Source organism: Phaethon lepturus, unplaced genomic scaffold, assembly GCF_000687285.1.
Source record: "Phaethon lepturus isolate BGI_N335 unplaced genomic scaffold, ASM68728v1 scaffold15419, whole genome shotgun sequence".
NCBI classification, from domain to species: domain Eukaryota; kingdom Metazoa; phylum Chordata; class Aves; order Phaethontiformes; family Phaethontidae; genus Phaethon; species Phaethon lepturus.
The window spans coordinates 1-5,775 of NW_010562893.1; the positions used below are offsets into that span (position 1 = coordinate 1).

A 5,775-nucleotide genomic window follows, 5' to 3' on the forward strand; every position below is an offset into this window, starting at 1 on the left:
CTCTACCCTGGCTGAAACCAGGACAATGGGTCACATAAATTCACTGCCTGTCTTGCAGCCAATAACAAAATCCACAATGTATCCCCTTCTTTGTGTCTGTCATTTGAACCAATGGGGTGTTATAGCAGCTGCTTGTGCAGACTTTCAACATCCATGAAAGGCAATACAACCTCAAATTGCATTTTCTGCAAAGAACCCCTTTTCTAAAGTGCATACGATATTCAGGTGTTCCTGTTCACAATTGTTCTACTGGTAGCCCTCTCTAACTCTGCTCTAACAACTCAAGAGTTATAAAAATGCTTCTGCCACCAGTACTTCATGAAAGAAGGTAAGGAGCACATCACTCCTCTGCTTTCACTAAAGAATTTATTTTTGATAAATAGGTGCTTGGAAATGTTAGGTACAACCCATTAGCAGATCTAGATTCTGCCTAGAGAACACATAAGCCCAAATGCTTATACAGTATTTGCGCAATCTATTTGTAAGCAGATGAGGCAGATATGAACAGAAAAAGCAGGGCTGGGATTCCCAGGAGAAACATAGAGGCACTGCCCAAGTGCACAGTGATGGAGTTAGGAAAACCACAGCTCAGCTGGAGCTGGAACTAGCAAGGGATATGATGGCCAAAAAGAAGAGCTTCTATAGGTATGATGGCAGCAAAAGGAAGGTGGGCCTGTTAGTGGGGCAGAAGACCTAGTGACCAATGGCATAGAAAAGATTGAGGTATTCAGTGCCTCTTTTTTACTTCAATTTTCACCAGTAAGTACTGCTCTAAGACCTCTCAGTCCCCTGAGCCTCCTAGCAGTCTGTGGGAGTGAAGCATTACCCACAGCAGAGAACACTGCAGTTAGAGAATGCTTAAGCCAGTTGGACATATACAAGTCTATGGTACCAGACAGGATGCAAAAGGGGCTGAAGGAGCTGGCCGATGCTATTGTAAGGCCATGCTCTATCAGCGTTAAAAGGTCATGGTGGTCAAAGAAGTTTCGTGATGACTGGAAAAATGCAAATGTTATGCTCATCTTCAAGAAGGGCAAGGGGGAGGATCCAGGGACCTACAGGCTGGTCAGTCTCATCTCAGTCCCTGGGAATGTTATGAAACAAACCCTCCTGGAAGCCATGTCCAAGCACAGAAAGGACAAGAAGGTGTCTGGGAACAGCCAGCATGGATTTACCAAGGGCAAATTGTGCCCAACCAACCCGATTGCCTTCTATGATGAGATTACTGACTCTGAGCACTAGGGGAGAGCATTGGATGTTGTTCACCTCGACTTCAACAAGGCCTTTGACATGGTCTTTCATAGTATCCTTATAGCCAAATCTGTGAAATATGGACTGGATAAGTGGACAATAAGGTGAGTGGAAATTTGGCTGGACCATCATGCTCACTGTTGTGATCAGTGGTACAAAGTCCAACCATTGACTGATTACCAGTGGCCTCTCAAGGACTGATACTGGGGCTGATACTGTTTAATATCTTTATTAATTACTTGGATGATGGGATGGAGTGCACACTTTGAAAGTTTCTGGACGATACCAAATTGGGGAGGAGCAATGGAGGGAAGGGTTGATACTCAGAGGGACCTCGACAGGCTGGGGAAATGGGCTGACAGGAACCTCATTGAGTTCAACAAAGGGAAATTTCCCAGATCTGGGATGGAACGACTCCATATACCAGTACAGGCTGGGGGCTGACTGGCTAGAGAACAGCTTTGCAGAAAAGGATCTGGGGTCCTGGTGGACAACTAGTATATGAGCCAGCAGTGTGCCTTTGTGGTCAAGGCCAACTGCATCCTGGGCTGTATTAGCAGTAATGTAGCCAGAAGGTTAGGAGAAGTGATTTTTTTCCCCCATCTATTCAATACTGATGAGACTACAACTGGAGCCCTGGGTCCACTTTTGGGCTCCCCAGTACGAGACAGACATTGACATACTGGAGTGAGCCCAGCAGAGGGCCACCAAGATGGTCAGGGGACTGGAACATATGACATTGTTGTGGTTTAACCCAGCAGGTAGCCAAAACAACCACACAGCTGTTCACTCACTCTCCCCCCCGCAGCGGGATGGGGGAGAGAATCAGAAAAGAAAAAGGGTAAAACTCATGGGTTGAGATAAAGACAGTTTAACAGGACAGGAAGAAAAAAAGAAGAATAATAATGATAATAATGATAAAAGAATATACAAAACAAGTGATGTACAGCACAACTGCTCACTACCCGCTGACCAATGCCCAGTTAGTTCCTAAGCCGCGGCCCCTCCCCGGCCAACTCCCCCAGTTTATATACTGAGCATGATGTCGTACGGTATGGCCCTTTGGCCAGTTTGGGTCAACTGTCCTGGCTGTGTCCCCTCCCAGCTTCTCACTAGCAGACCAGAGCACGGAAAGCTGAACAGTCCTTGACTGCTTAGCAACAACTAAAAGCATCAGTATGTTATCAACATTTTTTTCATCCCAATTCCAAAACATAGTTTCATACTAGCTTCTATGAAGAAAATTAACTCTATCCCAGCTGAAACCAGGACAGTCATAAAAGGAGAGGCTGAGAGCTGGGTTTGTTTAGCCTTCAAAAGAGAAGGAAGGACATGAGGCAATGGGCACAAGCTGAAACATGGGAAATTCCACTTAGATATTAGGAAGTTTTTTCCCCATGAGGATGTCAAACAGAAATAGGGGCCATATTTGGGGAGTGGGGCAGGTTGGACAAGGGACCTCCAGATGTCCCTTCCAACCTATATAATTCTATAATTCAATAAATGCCCATCATCATCCACTTGTTTTCTTGTCCCTCTAAGCTACTACAACAGCTTAGGAAGCTTTAAGGACTTCCTAAGCTATGGAACAAAGATATTAGTGCAAACTACTTTCAGCTAGTTTGAGCAAAGGTGGTTGGTTTTGTCTCAGAAATATCACAGAATCACAGAATCATTAAGGTTGGAAAAGACCTTTAAGATCATCAAGTCCAATCATCAACCCAACACCCCCATGCCCACTAAACCATGTCCTGAAGTGCCATGTCCACACATTTTTTGAACACTTCCAGTGATGGTGACTCCACCACCTCCCTGGGCAGCCTGTTCCAATGCTTGACCACTCTCTCCGTAAAGAAATTTTTCCTAATATCTAATCTAAATCTCTAGTTTTACTCAGACCATCTGCATTCACATCCCATCCACTGTGGGGAACAGCAACTTCCAGCTGGAAAGAGAGAACAGCTTGGGACAACATCTTTTTAAACACACTCCAGCTATATCTGTGAAAGTATGTCTGACTATCCCCAAAACTTTAGTAGTGAAGACAGCTCCAGATTTTGGGTGCATAGTATTTCCTTGGGAAAACAGTTCTGTTCATAAAATGTTCAGAATAAACTGTCAACAGCACCACATTGTAGTCAAGATTTTTCTTTTTTGTTTTCTTTATTAATACTGTTAGGTTAATCCAGTTCTTGGGGAAGGATCCATACAATGGTATTTAGTGAAATCTGGAATAAGATCAGGAATAACAGCATCAAGTCAACACAGCAACTCTATTTGGCATACTATTAACAGTGCCAGAAATAGATAAAGGTTTGACTGCCTTGGTTCCTTTGTGGAATAATAATTGGCTTTATATTTGTGATGGCTTCTGGCACAGTTTAGATTGTTGTGGGCTATATGACTTTTTACACATTAGAAGTGATTGCCTGAGGTGAGGCAAATTAAATACATTTAAAATAACTTGATATAGAATGTAACTTACTTGATAATATCAACACAGTGCAGAAAAATCACCTTGCAGAAGTAATAAAAATGGTAGTTTGATGTGCAACCCATCTTATTCTGCTGTCATCTTACAATACATTTCCCTGAATTTCCACCATTTCTGCCATATTGTGTGCTATGGGATCTATATTACAACACTGTGGGGAGGTTGAACTAAACTTCCATTTATTATTTAAATTATTAAGCTATTTTAATTAATATTAACAATAACAGAGGCTAAATCCTGAACATTCTTTCTGGTAACACCGTCGCTGAAAAAGAATCTAATAATATGACCAAATACTGTCAGTCGGGATGAAAGATGTTTTTTACAGCTCTTTCTCTACCAGATGTGTGCTGGAATTAAACCCACTTAGTCTCAACCAAAGCACCAGCTTTGAGCAGGAAGTCTCAGTCTCCAAGCCAATTAGGAGGATTTTGTAAACATAAATCTGGCTTGTCATCAGTGTATAAAGATTTATAGTCTTGTCTGGTAGGATTCATTGCAGGAGCCAGTATTGTATTTGTAATAAGCTTTTGGACCTTAGTTGAAATAAACTATATGAGATAGGGAACTGTGGATTATAATGGTCATAAACCGAACTTCCCAAACAAAATAAATTCAAACTCTAGTAGGCAGCTTTCCTATCTTTTTTCTAAGCTTTATATGAAACACCTGTTTTGATCCTGGTATTCCAAGCACACTTTAATGTTCTAGCATTCTGTTACTTGGTGGGTCTTCCCCAATTAAAATAGCATTATACATTTTTAGATGCAAAACACACTGTCTGGAACACACTTTAGAGATCCATGAGAAACATAGCTTGATATGATAGAGACTTTATTCTTTGTTTTCAGACTAAGTACACAGAAATAAGTTAATGCTGCAAATATTTTCACAAATTTACTAAAGCAAAACTTGCAGTAGTAGGCTTTGGTGGTCATATATTAACAGCAATGAAGTCCAGATGCCAAAGTCTTCTTGCTCCTAACAACCCTATTTTAACTAGCTAAATTTAGAATGGAAAATTATTATTGCTTTTTAAATTAGCATATTATATTCTGCAGTTATTGGAAGCATGAACAGCTATTTAATCAAGTTGACACCTCAAATAATAATCTCTTTTGCAGTCTGAAAATCACTCAATGTTAGTTTTTTACTCCAAATACTGCTATATAAATATTAACTGCCTTATTTAAAAGGCAGAAGTTGAAATAATTTTTCTTTCAAAATCAATAGTACTACAATCTAAAATATTTAATTATATAAACCCCAAAACAATTCAAATGCCAAATGTTTGTAACAGGAAAACAAATTTATTTATTTCAGAAGACAATACACAATTTTGTTTTGAAAAACACAAGAAAACTAGCCTGAGTTCATGTCTGAAATATTCAGAAAAATCCTACTGTCTTTAGTATGTTCCAGTCATTATTTTTAAACAACACACTAAAAATTAATATATATTTTCATAATTATAAAAGTTTCCTAGTTATTGTACAGTACACAATACAAATTGCCCACAAACTATTATTTAGCTCCTTCCAATTTTGAGAGGACATGAGATACTAAAAGATTTATTATTTCTCACCAAAAAAAAATCACATCAGGAAATACGTATTTACAAAATCAAACACATTATACAAAAAACCTATCAAATTATTCTGTAAAGATGCTTTCCTTATATAATTAAAAAGTGTGTTCAACTAATTCAAAAACTGCAAAACAATATTACATTATGTCACATGTACAGTCTACAAAAAAGTTGCTTTCTTAATTTACATAATGTATGCAGTAAATAGGAAAACAAAAGTTCAATTTCTCCTAGTGTTATTACATTTCTGTGCCTGTGGGACTGAATAATGTAATCTGCCACTTACTAAGTGAAATTTAAATGATGTCATTTTAAAAAAATACAGTAGAAAAAAATGGAACCAAGTAAGTTTCCTAGAAGGTAAGAAAGCCCTGAGTGACGACAGAATTATTGAGTGGCAAGCTCTAGTATTAACCTAATTACAGTTTATCATCTTAGGCAA

At 39.2% G+C, this 5,775-nt stretch overlaps 1 pseudogene; it reads left to right on the forward strand.

Moving 5' to 3' along the window:
• Positions 1-760: 760 nt before the first annotated feature.
• LOC104626492 lies at positions 761-1,942 on the forward strand (annotated as a pseudogene).
• Positions 1,943-5,775: the final 3,833 nt, after the last annotated feature.